Source organism: Bufo bufo, chromosome 5 (genome assembly GCF_905171765.1).
Source record: "Bufo bufo chromosome 5, aBufBuf1.1, whole genome shotgun sequence".
Classification (NCBI taxonomy): Eukaryota; Metazoa; Chordata; class Amphibia; order Anura; family Bufonidae; genus Bufo; species Bufo bufo.
In genome coordinates, this window is record NC_053393.1 from 429,121,698 (window position 1) to 429,135,050 (window position 13,353).

At 44.5% G+C, this 13,353-nt stretch overlaps 1 protein-coding gene across 5 annotated transcripts in view; it reads left to right on the plus strand.

Annotated features, from left to right (window-relative positions):
• The first annotated feature begins 8,834 nt into the window (after window positions 1-8,834).
• Window positions 8,835-13,353, plus strand: part of LOC121002129 (nucleotide-binding oligomerization domain-containing protein 1-like) — a 111,397-nt gene continuing 106,878 nt past the window's right edge. For 2 of the 5 annotated variants that reach the window (XM_040433455.1, XM_040433460.1), the window contains exon 1: window positions 8,983-9,065. The gene's annotated coding sequence lies outside the window, so the exon portion shown is untranslated. Of the gene's footprint in view, window positions 8,913-8,982; window positions 9,066-13,353 lie in introns of those variants that run through there. The other 3 variants (XM_040433458.1, XM_040433456.1, XM_040433457.1) reach the window with 3 other exon arrangements.

Here is a 13,353-nt window from a genome sequence, read left to right on the forward strand (position 1 = left end):
CGAGGATCACAAAATATCGCAAAAATGTGTCAGTTGCCATGGAAATGTCGCAGTTTCCATGACTTTTTTACACCACAAAACTGATATATCTGATTTCATATGACCCCTTATATCCTTATTTTTAAAGATTATTAAAATAAACCTACTTGTGTATGGAAAAGTTCATTTATTGTTTCTTCCACTTTAAGGCTAATCACAACAGTTATGTAGCAGATACCAAAACTGTCTGGCACCTAGCACTGGCCTGAACTATTCCTTCTTAACTTAGTGCACTGCACACACTGGTTAAGCAATTTTAGGAACTATTCTGTGTGGATCCTAGTGTGGGCACTGGGCACAGGAGGGTATAAATACTTCCTACTTATTACATATTACAGAGAGTACGCTCTAAACAAGATGTCTTTTGAACATGTTACCCTGTCTCTTTTTTATCTACCATCTTGGAAATTGCCTAGAGTTTACCAAGATTTGATTGAAGCTAAGTGACTGTTTCTTTAATTTATATGCTTTTATATGATACAACTACTGCTGTATCTGTATATGTCTTTTATCACTGCCATTATTCAGTAAATCACTCAGCCATTGTTTAGGAGTATTCCTGTTTAACAGAATGCACAGTAAACACTACTAAATGCATACAGGACATGTTATATACTAGATGAGGGGTACTTTTTGTAAAGGTCCTCACACCTGGGTCTGCCATGGAGTAAGGCTAGGGCTACATGACGACATTTTGTCGCACCAATGTCGTGCAACAATTTTTATAATGATAGACTTTGGTGTCACGTGTCACACTGCAACATGCTGCGACTGTGACACGACAGTAGCAAAAAATCCATCCAAGATGGATTTTTCTGCGACTGTCACGTTGCAGTCACAGCATGTCTCATGTCGCAGGGCGACACCATAGGCTATCATTATAAAAATTGTCGTGCCACATTGGTGCAACAACAATGTCACACGACACATGTTGCAGTGTAGTTGTGCCTTAGCCCTAGCCTTAAGGTCCGTGCTGAAAAAATGTAAGGAGGGACAAGACCAGTGGCATGTAGAGAGCTGCAGTAATTTTATTTTTTAAACAAGCCACGCCTCTAATCCCGCCCAGTCCCTTTTGTGTCCCCTAAGGGAATAATGCTCCTTTAGTACCCCAACAATGTATGAATGTCCCCTTAGTGTCACCTCACAATAGTGATGCTCTTTAGAGCCCCATAGACAGTACGGATACCCTTTAGTGCCCCTGCGACTATAATGTCCACCAAAGTGCCCCTTCAGTATTTATGTCCCCCAGTGCCCCCTACAGTGCTCTCCTTCCTGCCAGTAATGCCCCCCAAGTGGGCACTGAAAAAAAAAGACAAAAACTAATACCTGTGTCCGTTTGCCACGTCATTGCACTGTGTCCCGGTAAAGGCGGGCGTGATGATGTCATCCTGCGGCTTGTGCCAGGATTTACTACCTCATAGGCCTCAGAGCTTGGTTCTGATGCTTTATTTATGTTATGAGCTTGGGATTGGAGGGGCAGGGAACTATCGGCTCCCATGTCCCGAAGCAGTATGCAACTGCAGAGCGACATAGAGTCTAGTCGCAAATAGCAACAAGACTAAAGTTTAAGTTGCATTGGCAACCATTTTGGTCACCATCCAGAGCACTGTAATGCGTACCAGTACAAAAAATCAGCCCCCCCAAAAAATCACCCCAAATTCTGTTAAACATTTTCTCGTGAAAACGGAAAAACCCCATGTGTGGTTGTAAACTGCTGTTTCGACACACGGCAGGGATCAGAAGGGAAAAAGCGCCATATTGTTTCTGGATGGCAGATTTTGCTGGAATGGTTTTCGGGCACCATGTCACATTTGAACAGACCCATATAGTGGAAACCCCCAAAAATTAACCGTATTTTGGAAACTGCACCCCTCAAGGAATTTATTGACGGGTGTAGTGAGTGCTTTAACTCCACAGGCAATTCATAAAATTTATAAACACTTGGCTGCTAAAATAAAAAATTTCCCAATTTTTCCAATAAAATGTTGCTTCAGCCTCAGATTTTTCATTTTAACAAGAGATAACAGGAGGAAAAAGACCCTACAATTTCTTATGTAATATCTACTGAATACAGCAACACAGCATGGCTCAGCAGGAAAAGAGCGTCATGTGCTTTTGGAGAGCAGATTTTGCTATAATGGTTTTCAGGTACCATGTCGCATTTGAAGAGACCCCTACAGTAGAAATCCCCAAAAAGTGATCCTATTTCGGAAACTACACCAATCCAATGAATTTTTCAAGAGGTGTAGTGAGCACTTTGACCCAACAGGGGTTTCATAAAATTTAGAAACATTTGGCTGTGGACATGAAACTTGTACAAGAAAAATTTGCCTTAGGCCTCATGCACACGACAGTATTTTTTCACGGTCCGCAAAACGGGGTTCCGTTGTTCCGTTTTTGTTTCCATGTGTCTTCCTTGATTTTTGGAGGATCACCAGACATGAAAAGTGAAAAAAAAATCTAAGTCAAGTTGCCTTGAAAATGATAGGAAAAAAACGGACACGGATCACGGACGCGGATGACAATCTTGTGTGCCTCCGTGTTTTTTCACGGACCCATTGACTTGAATGGGTCTGCGAACCGTTGTCCATGAAAAAAATAGGACAGGTCATATTTTTTTGACGGACTGGAAACACGGATCACGGACACGGATGACAAACTGTGAATTTTCCGAGTTTTCAACTGACCCATTGAAAGTCAATGGGTCCGCAGAAAATCACGGAAAATGGAACAACGGACACGGAACATAACAAGGGTCGTGTGCATGAGGCCTTAGGCCGAGGATTTTCGATTTTTAAGGGGTTACAGGAGAAAAAGGACTCCACAATGTGTTACTCATTTCTTCCTGAATATGGCAATACCCCATATATAGTTGTAAACTGCTGTTTGGGCACACTGCAGAGTTCAGAAGAGAAAGAGCACCATGTGCATTTAAGGCCTAGTTTAGTGATTTATACGGCACTGACCGACAACTGCAGAGGCTCTGAGGTGAAATAAGAAAAAAAAAAAAACTCCCAAGAAGTGACCCCATTATAGAAACCACACCCTCACAGTATTTACCAACGGGTGTAGTGTGTATTTTGACCCCACATGTGTTTTTCAAACATTAATTCACTGTAGGTGGTTTAAAGTAAAAATTGCAATTTTTATAGAGATATGCCACCTCAGTGCCCAAAATGTTGTGCCTATTGAGTGCCAGTGTGAAAAGGAAGTCCTCTTATTATTACGTCGTGCCTCCTGGTTTTAGAAACACTCTAAATGTTTCGATACGCTGCAGGGTTTAGAAGGCAAAGACCACCTTTTGGCTTTTGCAGCGCAGATTTTGAAGGATTGGTTTAAGGGCGCCATGTTGCTATTGAACACCCTCTGGGTACCATTACAGCCATTCTCTGAGAATCATATACTTTTTTCATTTTCTCTTGATGAGCTTATTTTTGTGGGATGAGTTGCCATCATCATTGGTTCTATTTTGAGGTACGGTGTACATACAACTTTTTGATCACTTTTTAATTTTGCTTTATGTGAAGCAGGATCAAGAAAAGACCGCAATTGTGCCATTGCTTTCTGGGTTATGTTATTGTGGTGAACACCGTGTAGGAAAAATGATGTTATCTTTATTCTGCTGGTCAGTATGACTACAGAGATATCAATTTTATATAGTTCTTTTTACGTTTTAGCTTTTTTATACAAGACATTCTTGAAAAAAAAATCCTATTTTTGTCTTGTATGAGGGCTCATTTTTGGCAGGGTGAGTTGACGTTTTCATTGGTACCATTTTAGGGTCCATAGTACTTTTTAATCGCTCACTATTATGCTTTTTGTGAGGCAAGGTGACACCATTTTATTTTTTTTACAATGTTCACCTGGTGGGGTAGATCATGTGATATTTTTATAGAGCCAGTTGTTACAGATGCGGCGATACCTAGTATTTAAAAAAAAAAAAAAAAAACCTTGGGGGCACACAAAAAATGAATGAACAAAAGGCAAACATACTGGAGTCATTTATCAAGACCAGCATTTCAAGCCCAGTCTTGATGTTCCCTCAGAGGATTCGCTTAATTTATGAAGAGGCACATGCCTCGTCATAAATTAAAGGGTTTCTGTCACCAGAATTAACCCTATTAAACTTGCTGACATTAGCGATGTGCTAATGTCAGCTGAACATAAATAGCCTATTCCTACTTTTATCTATGCCCCCGTTACTGCAGAAATATAACTTTTCTAATATGCTAATTAGCCTCTAGGTGCAGGGGGGCGTTACCCCTGCTCCTAGAGGCTCAGTTCTCCCACCTCTGGCCACTCCCTGCTACACTAGATTGACAGGGCAAGGCAGCCTTCACCTCCAACTGTCGGCCCTGTGCGCTGGGGAAATCAGTGCAGGCGCAGTGAGGAAGCCGGCGAGCACCCTTCACTCACTGCGCCTGCGCCGAATACTGAACGGGACGGCGCAGGCGCGAGATTTACACGGCAGACAGGGCCGGCAGTAGGAGACCAACGCTGCCTGGCCCTGTCAATCTAGTGTAGCAGGGCGTGGCCAGAGATGGGAGAATGGAGCCTCTAGGAGCAGGGGTAACGCCCCCCTGCACCTAGAGGCTAATTAGCATATTAGAAAAGTTATATTTCTGCAGTAACGGGGGCATAGATAAAATTATGAGTAGACTAGTTAGGTTTAGCTGACATTAGCACATCGATAATGTCAGCTAGTTTAATATGGTTAATTCTGGTGACATAAACCCTTTAAGCATATTCTCTGGCAGTCCATGCGCCTAGATTGAAATCTGCTCCAGATTGTAGCTGGGCGAACATTTCAGTCATCAGTTAGGGTATGGATACACATCTGTATGGATACACCTTTTACCAGTAAACGAAGTGTGAATGAATTTAGAAATATGAAATTCGCTCATCTCTAGTGGCGAGGGCAGCGTAAAAACTCCACTTACACCTATATTTAGGAGCGGTGGCGTTCAAAAAGCCGCAAACCAGCATTTTGCTACTTTTTTCTATGCCAAAAAACTGGCATAGTAAGGGCATAGCAAATGACCCCCACTATATGGACAAGAAGGCCTCTAAAAATGTTGCAGAAACTGCTGATCAAGTCTGGCATCTTTTGAGGCTTTTATTTTTTTGGCCCAAAAAACCCCAAACACTTTAAGGCTGAGTTCACACGACCGTGTCCGGATAAGGTCCGGATGCGTTGCGGCAAACCCACGCGAGTAGGTACCCAATTGCAGTCAGTTTTGACTGCGATTGCGTTCCGTTGTTCAGTTTTTATCGCGCGGGTGCAATGCGTTTTGCACGCACATGATAAAAAACAGACTGTGGTACCCAGACCCGAACTTCTTTAACTGAAGTTCAGGTTTGGGTTCGGTGATGGACCATGTGATTGGACCATGTGATGTGACGTCACCACAGGTCCTTTATTCGGCAGCTCATGATTAAAGAAGTAAGAAGAGACCAGAAGCTATGCGATCAAGAGGAGAAGGTGAGTTAATTATTTTTTTCCTTTTTACCCCTCAATTTACCACCTACTAAGCATTCTGTATTAAAGAATGCTATTATTTTCCCTTATAACCATGTTATAAGGGAAAATAATACAGTGAATAGACTGTCATCTTAGCAACCATGCGTGAAAATCGCACCGCATCCGCACTTGATTGCGGATGCTATGCGATTTTCACTCAGCCCCATTCACTTCTATGGGGCCTGCGTTGTGTGATAAACGCACAATATAGAGCATGCTGCGATTTTCACGCAACGCACAAGTGATGCGTGAAAATCACCACTCATGTGCACAGCCCCATAGAAATGAATGGGTCCGGATTCAGTGCGGGTGCGATGCGTTCACCTTCCGCATTGCGCCCGCGCGGAAATCTCGCCTGTGTGAGCTCAGCCTAAGGTTTAATGCACACGACCATGGGTTTGGTCCGCATCCTATAGACCCACTCATTTCAATGGGGCCGCAAAACATACGGGCAGCACACTGTGTGTTGTCCGCATCCATATGTCCGTTCTACGACCCCACCAAAAAAAATAGAACATGTCCTAGTCTTGTCCGTTTTGCAGACAAGAATAGACAATTCTAAGAGGGCAGGATGTAGCAATTTGCAAAATGCACAAAGCTGGTATCTGTGTTTTGCGGATCCACAATTTGCGAACCGCAAAAACTGCTATGATAGTGTGCATGAACTCTAAATGAAAGTATGTGTGAAGGAACACAAGGAAGCTCAAAAAATATGTTGCTTCTTCCTCGTGTACGGCCTTATTTAAACCTCTGTAATGATATCTGTGACAAGATGGTCAGTGGTTTATCCGTGAAGAATACGTGTTTGGTCAGTGCCCTCTGTACTCTATATCACTAGGATATGCCACTAATGTCAGGTAGGTGCAAGTCCCTATCTCTAGACCGCAGCTCCCAAAGTTACTAAGAATGCACCGCGCATGCATGCCTGCCCTCCATTCATTTCTATGGGAGTGCACCGAACTTCCATAGAAATTAATAGTGGGCTGCTGTGCACGTGCGGTGCCCTTCTTCAGCTTGGGCGCTCCGTTTTAGAGGTAGAGGTGGGTTCTGCACCTATCTGACATTGGTGGCATATCCCAGTAGTGCTGAGCGAAGTGAGCTTCGGATCAATTCAGTCAGGTTTAGTACCAGCTGGTACCCCAATACCAAACCAGTACATGTACGGCACTGGAGCGATGTGCGAACATGGCGCCCGCTTGCACGTGCAGCGGGCGTCATGGCCGGCAGATCTCTGCTGTTTTATACAGCAGAGACCCGCGGCTAATTACCGTGACCGGCAATAATGCAGATCGCGGTAATTAAATGCTTTAGATGATGTGATCAAGTGAGGTCACGGCATCTAAATGCACAAAAACCCGGAAGCGTCATGCTACCGATGCCCCGTGTGGCATCGGTACTTGCGCTGAACACGTTCAGCCTCGCTGATGAGGCTGAAAGTGTTCATGCTGCAATTCTTATTTTGGCCACCAGATGGCAGGCCAGGATAAGAAATGAGCAAAGTTGACTTTCAACAGCAATTTAAAAATCCCTGAAAGAACAAAATTAAAAATTAAAAAACATAATTAATAAGCTCATATGAGCCACAAAATGATCACAAAAATAAAAAAAAGTTACAAATATATAAAAAATAGAAAAAGTTAAAATCACCCCCCTTTCCATATAGTTAAAAAATAAATACCCTAAATAACAATAAATATAAATATCATGGGTACCAACGCAACCAAAAACGTCCATACTATTAAAATAGAAAAAAAAATTCCAATACGGCGAATGGCGCAATGGAAAAAAGGGTCAAAATGGCCGATTTGCCATTTTTTCATTGCTTCTTACCCAAATTTTTTTTTATAAAATATGATCAAAAAGTCAACCACACTCCAAAAAGTACAGACTGTTCCGCAAAAAATGACAGTAGTATAAAAAAGTTATGGGGGTCAGAATATGGTGATGTAAAAAAACGAATTTTTTCTCAAAGTTTAAATTTATTTTTACACTATTTAGACATAAAAATCTATACATATGTGGTATTGTTGTAATCGTACTGACCCAGAGAATGAAGGACATGGGTCAGTTTTGCTGTAAACAAAACTCTGTGGGAACAAAACCCGTAAAACGGTGGAGGGATTGCGTTTTTTTTTTTTTCCAATTCCACCCCATTTTGAATTTTTCTCCCGCTTCCCACTACATTGGCATTAGAAAGTACAACTTGTTCCGCAAAAAATAAGCCCTCATACAGCTATGTGACCGGAAACATAAAAAAGTTATGGCTCACGGAAAATAGGGAAGAAAAATGAAAAAGCAAAAACTGAAAAACCTCCGGTAGCAAAGGGGTTAAAGATGCAGAAATGAACACCGAATTCATTCATCAAAGTCTCGCACGAGTTTGGATGAAGCCATGTTTGTCTCCACAGAGCCAATACATTGTATTATTTACGGAGACAGCATTAAAATCGCAGTATTCGACTGTATCGATGATCCAAAGCTCGATTCGTTCAAAACTAGAGATGAGCGAACTTGTGTTTTTAAGTTCGGCGTACAAGGTTCAGGTTATCGAAGGATTCCGTGGAATCCATAATGGGATTCTTACATAACCCAAACGCTGTACGCCAAACTTGAAACACAAGTTCGCTCAACACTACTCTAGACTATATCCCAGCGATATGCCACCAATGTTTAATAAGGGCTCGGGCACACGGCTGTTGCTCGGCCGTTCCGTGCATTGGGGACCGCAATTTGCATTTCCCAATGCACGGGCAACATCCGTGCGGATTCCACAGATGGATCCAGATCCATTGTCCGTGATCCGTCCGAACATGTTCTATTATTTGCGGAGAGAACTCCATGTTGGCACTCCGTAGTGCTTCCGTGCCGCCGTTCCGCACCGGACCTTCTGGATTGCGGACCCATTCAAGTGAATATACCGTTAGCGGGCCGCAATATGGGCACGGCTGGCACACGTGCGTAAGCCCTAAGGGTCCTTACCATTAAAAAAAGAAAACGGACAGGAGAACAGCATGGTGTGGCAGCATTATTCATACTTTCCCGTAGTATAATTATTTGGTGACAATATGGGGGACTCTTTGGTCAGTGAAGAAGAAAGGGTCGCTTTTTCTTTCTTGTCAGTTAAATTCTGCTATAACCCTTTGCAATTCTCTTGAGTCTGTGGCGTAGGTTCATACTCAGCGGCATTTCCCCATCATTGTTTAGCCTACGACGCCAGAGTTTCTACTAGGCATGCGCAGTCGGCTGTCCTAACGGTGACGTCACAGCTGGAGGGCGGGGATAGGATGTTGGCTGTGTGGCAGTTCTCGTAGATGTACAGTGCTGCTGCGGTCGGTCCGTGGGGGTGATGGTGGTAGGTGGGCACTGTAACCTGATCCCTCGCTGCAGGTTTACTACGTTACTCACTGCGGAGACTGAGCCTCACATTTCTTTTCTTACTTTTGCTAAACTTTCTGAGCCTTGAGGTGACCACTGGCTGCCGGGCGATGCGGGACATGTGACCAGGGTAAGTGCGCAATGTCTGCTGTGGCGTTCACTTCACATGCCAGGCTTTCTCTGCAGAATGTGGTGTGACTAGTGTAAATGCCGCATGCGCTTATGCCATGAGATGCAAAGAATATGAACCAGGAGCTGCAGACCAGTGTTTATGGCTTGTGATCAGTTACAGAACAGTGATGAGAAGGCAGTGGTGGAACAGTCATTTTAACCTAGTAAGGGCTCGTTCACACCACCGCGGTTTTGGTCCGCGTCCGAGCCGCAAATGCGGCTCGGACGCGGACCCGTTTACTTCAATGGGGCCGCAAAAGATGTCCGCATCCGTTGCTCTGTTCCGTGGCCCGCAAAAATTATGAGGCATGTCCCATTCTTGTCTGTTTTGTGGACAAGAATAGGCATTTCTATAGCAGCCCTCCTGTTCCGTTCCGCAAATTGCGGAAGGCACACACGGGCGGCATCCGTGTTTTGCTGACCACCGCAAAACATGGCACGGTCGTGTGAACAAGCCCTAAGGCTGATTTCACACATGTGCGTTCGGTCCGGGAAATACGCTCCGTGCGATGGCTGCCTCTCCTGGACTGAACACACTTTGTATGAAATCAGTTTACAGTGACAGGTTTATTTCTTGTCTGTCATCACCTCATTAAATGGGTCTTAGAATCCCCACCCCGTCAAGTTGGGTATAACTGCCCTTTTTAGTGGTCGGGTGGTGCTTCTGTGGGGCCTTTCTTGTTTTAAAGGGATCTTCTAGTATACTGTAGGACTGAGAAGTTGATGGCTTTATGAGCCAGGCCACTTCAGCTTTATTCAGTTTCACTTCATGGGCACGACCACACGGCTCAGGCATGTTGCAGTAGGATCGCGCTATTTAGCCCTTTATTGTTAAGGCTACTTTCACAATAGCATTGTTTAAATCCGGCGTTCAATTCCGACACCGGAACTGCCCGCCGGATCCGGAAAAACGTGTGAAAACGGATTACATTTGAATCCTGATCAGAATTTTGATCACAATGAAAAAATGCATTGGAAAAAACGGATCCGGCATTTATGGACTTTAACTTTTTTTTCCACATTTTTCGGGTTTAACATGCAAAAGCCGGATCCGGTTTGACTGAACACTCTGTGCCGGATCCGGCGTTAATGCAAGTCAATGGGAAAAAGACTGGATCCGTCGTTCAGTCAAAGTGTACAGGATTTTTGGCCGGAGGTGAAAATACAACATGCTACGGTTTTCTGAAAAGCCTGATCAGTCAAAAAGACTGAACTGAAGACATCCTGATGCATAATAAACGGATTACTCTCCATTCAGAATGCATTAGGATAAAACTGATCAGTTCTTTTCCGGATTTGAGCCCCTAGGACGGAACTCTATGCCGGAAAAGAAAAACACTAGTGTGAAAGTACCCTAAGGCTACTTTCTAGTGTTGAGCGAAGCGAGCTTCGGATGCTTCATCCGAAGTCGCTTCGTTCGAAACTTTGGAATAATACTGTACGGAGATTCGTCTCCGTACAGTATTAGAATGTATGGGCTCCGATGAGCCGAAGTTATTTATTCACGAAGTCGCGAGTGACTTCATTGAATAACTTCGGTTATTGATTTTTAAAGTGGAAAAACACTTCCAGCTAGTACCTCGGAACCGGAGCAGAGTTCGGTTTCAAGTTTTAAAGTGGTTTTCCACTTTAAAATTCAACTACCAAATTTATTTAATGAAGTCATTTGCGACTTTGCGAATAACTTACTTCGGCTCATTGGAGCCCATACATTCTAATACTGCAGGGACATGGATCTCTGTACAGTATTAATCCGAAGTTTTGTACAAAGTGACTGAAGCATGGGAAGCTCGCTTTGCTCAACACTATTACTTTCACATCTCCAGTGTGAATAGCGGCAGTAGAGAACAGCCTGCCCGGAATTCACCCAAGTATAATGGGGTCTGGCGGAGATCCGTACACATTCCGGCAGACTGCTGCGGTTTGTGTCCGGCCGATTCTCCGTTTGTCTGCCGGAACAGCCATGCTGGAATTTCACTCCAGAGGAGTGAAGTAGTCTAAAGGGGCTTTCCGAGATGTGTTAACGGATGACCTACCCTCTGGGATACGTCATCAGTATCTGATCATTGGGGATCAGAAACCCCAACCCCATCAGCTGATTGAGAAGGCACTGGCGCCAGCAGTGACATCAGGTTCAATGGTCATATGGCGTAGAATTGGCTCAGCTCCATTGTGGTGAATGGGGCTGAGCTGTGATGCCAAGCACATCCTCTATACCTGCGGCCCTCCAGCTGTTGCAAAACTACAACTCCCATCATGCCCTCCTGTTGGCTGATGGCTTTAGGCTGTCCGGGCATGCTGGGAGTTGTAGTTTTGCAACAGCTGGAGGGCCACTGGTTGGACATCCCTGCTCTATACTATGTACAGCCTTGGTGAGCAGAGAGAAGGCCACGGTGCCACTGCGAGCGCAGGTGACTTCTCAAACAGGTGATTGGTGGGGGTCCAGAGGATAGCAAAAAGGGAATAAGGTTGTCCTTTGTGGGTGAGACGGTGCAGGCCGCACCTCTCCCCAAGGTACTGCTAGGAAGCGTAATAGGAAAATCAAAGGGGCAGCAACATTTAAAACATGGTATTTATTGATATAACTAAAACATATATATAATCCCCTTACAAACAAACAAAGACAAACAGACACAGTCGGGACCTGGGTACTATAGAGCCGCAGGAATGCGGGTCGCGGTACACTGAGTCCCTAGGGCGGGCCCTTAATAGGGCTGTGTGGACCCCAAGGGTCAAGAGGAGCCACAGAAGGTGCTGAGAAACACCCCAGCGTGGGCGTCCTGAACCCCAATTGGGAACAGGTAATGCCCAGTCAGGTTAAAATAAGGGTAGATCTTACCGGTGTGAGCTCAGACCATGCATGTGTCCAGCGGGCACAGGAGACACCCGGACAATGGATCTTTTCTCAGCACGTAGATAAGGTGTTCAAAATGCGGGGGAGGGATTCTTCATAGATTAGGTCATTCCTAGTCAGGGTCCGCAGGGAGAGTGAACTGTCCCTGTTGTACCCTGCTTGGCCTACTATGACCCTAATGCCCTAACACGGGATCCGTGCCCTGGAAGGGGTGGTCCCGTCCGGAACCTGACCCTGGTATAAGGTCCCTATGAGACCCTGCCAGGGTGGTGTGTAGAACACCTAATCTAGTGAGACTAGAATAAATGATGGAACCGTGGATAAAAGAAGGGTATGTTCATATGTCCCTACGCGTTTCTTCAGATAGAACATACACGGAAAATATATAGCACTACAGGCAACCCCTAGAATCATCAGGGGACGGGGGTGAGTACTAGTAGCTGCCTCCTAGACCACTTAGTGTCAGTGATGTACTACTGAACCTAGGTGGACATGGGCAGACTCGAAAGGCTTAGTCTATTTACACTAAGAGAGACCTTATAGCCACATAAGAGACTATGCTTATGTTAGGCAATTGGGAGGGAGGTGCTGGCTACCTCTAACCACTAATTGATAAGTAACGTGGTTACTGTAACTATGTACTTATTTTGAGCTGGAAATATTTTTTTTTGCGGTCCCCAATGCACAGAACGGCCGCACAATGGCCTTGTGCATGAGTCCTTAGCCTGTGATGTTTGGTCACTTGGTTATACTGAGTGACACACGACATGTACGTGGCAGCGCTCACCTGCCCGCTAGGCGCTTTCCACTGCACGCCTCATGTCCCGGGAGCGGCGCAGGTGACTACGGCGGGGTTTCTGTTTTCCTGTACGAAGACTCTAACAGCGTTTCCCAGACAGGAGCCGTCTCATCACCGTAAGGGCCCATTCACACATTCGTGTGTGTGTGTTTTGCGGATCCACGGATCCGCAAAACACAGACAGCGGCAATGTGCGTTCCGCATTTTGCGGACCGCACATTGCCGGCACTAATAGAATATGCCTATTCTTGTCCGCAACCTCACCGAAAACACTTGCAAGTCATCTCCATTGATTTCAGTGTGAAAACTGCTTGTTAATTTACCCAGCGCTTTGTTTTTTCCTTTTAAAAACTGTGGCGTGGAAAAAAAATGCTTACCAATAAGAATCTCAGAATATAACAATACTTTAAAAAGGGATCTAGCCTTACTATACCATCAACCTTTCAACAATAGCCCCAAGAAATAGGAAGCACTTAATATGTAAAAATATAAAATTTATTAAATGTCACATATATAAACATCATATAGAGTGATAGAGGCCAAGCTCCAGAATATTGCTGCAGAATCAAAGCATATTCAGGGTAGATAGACTGA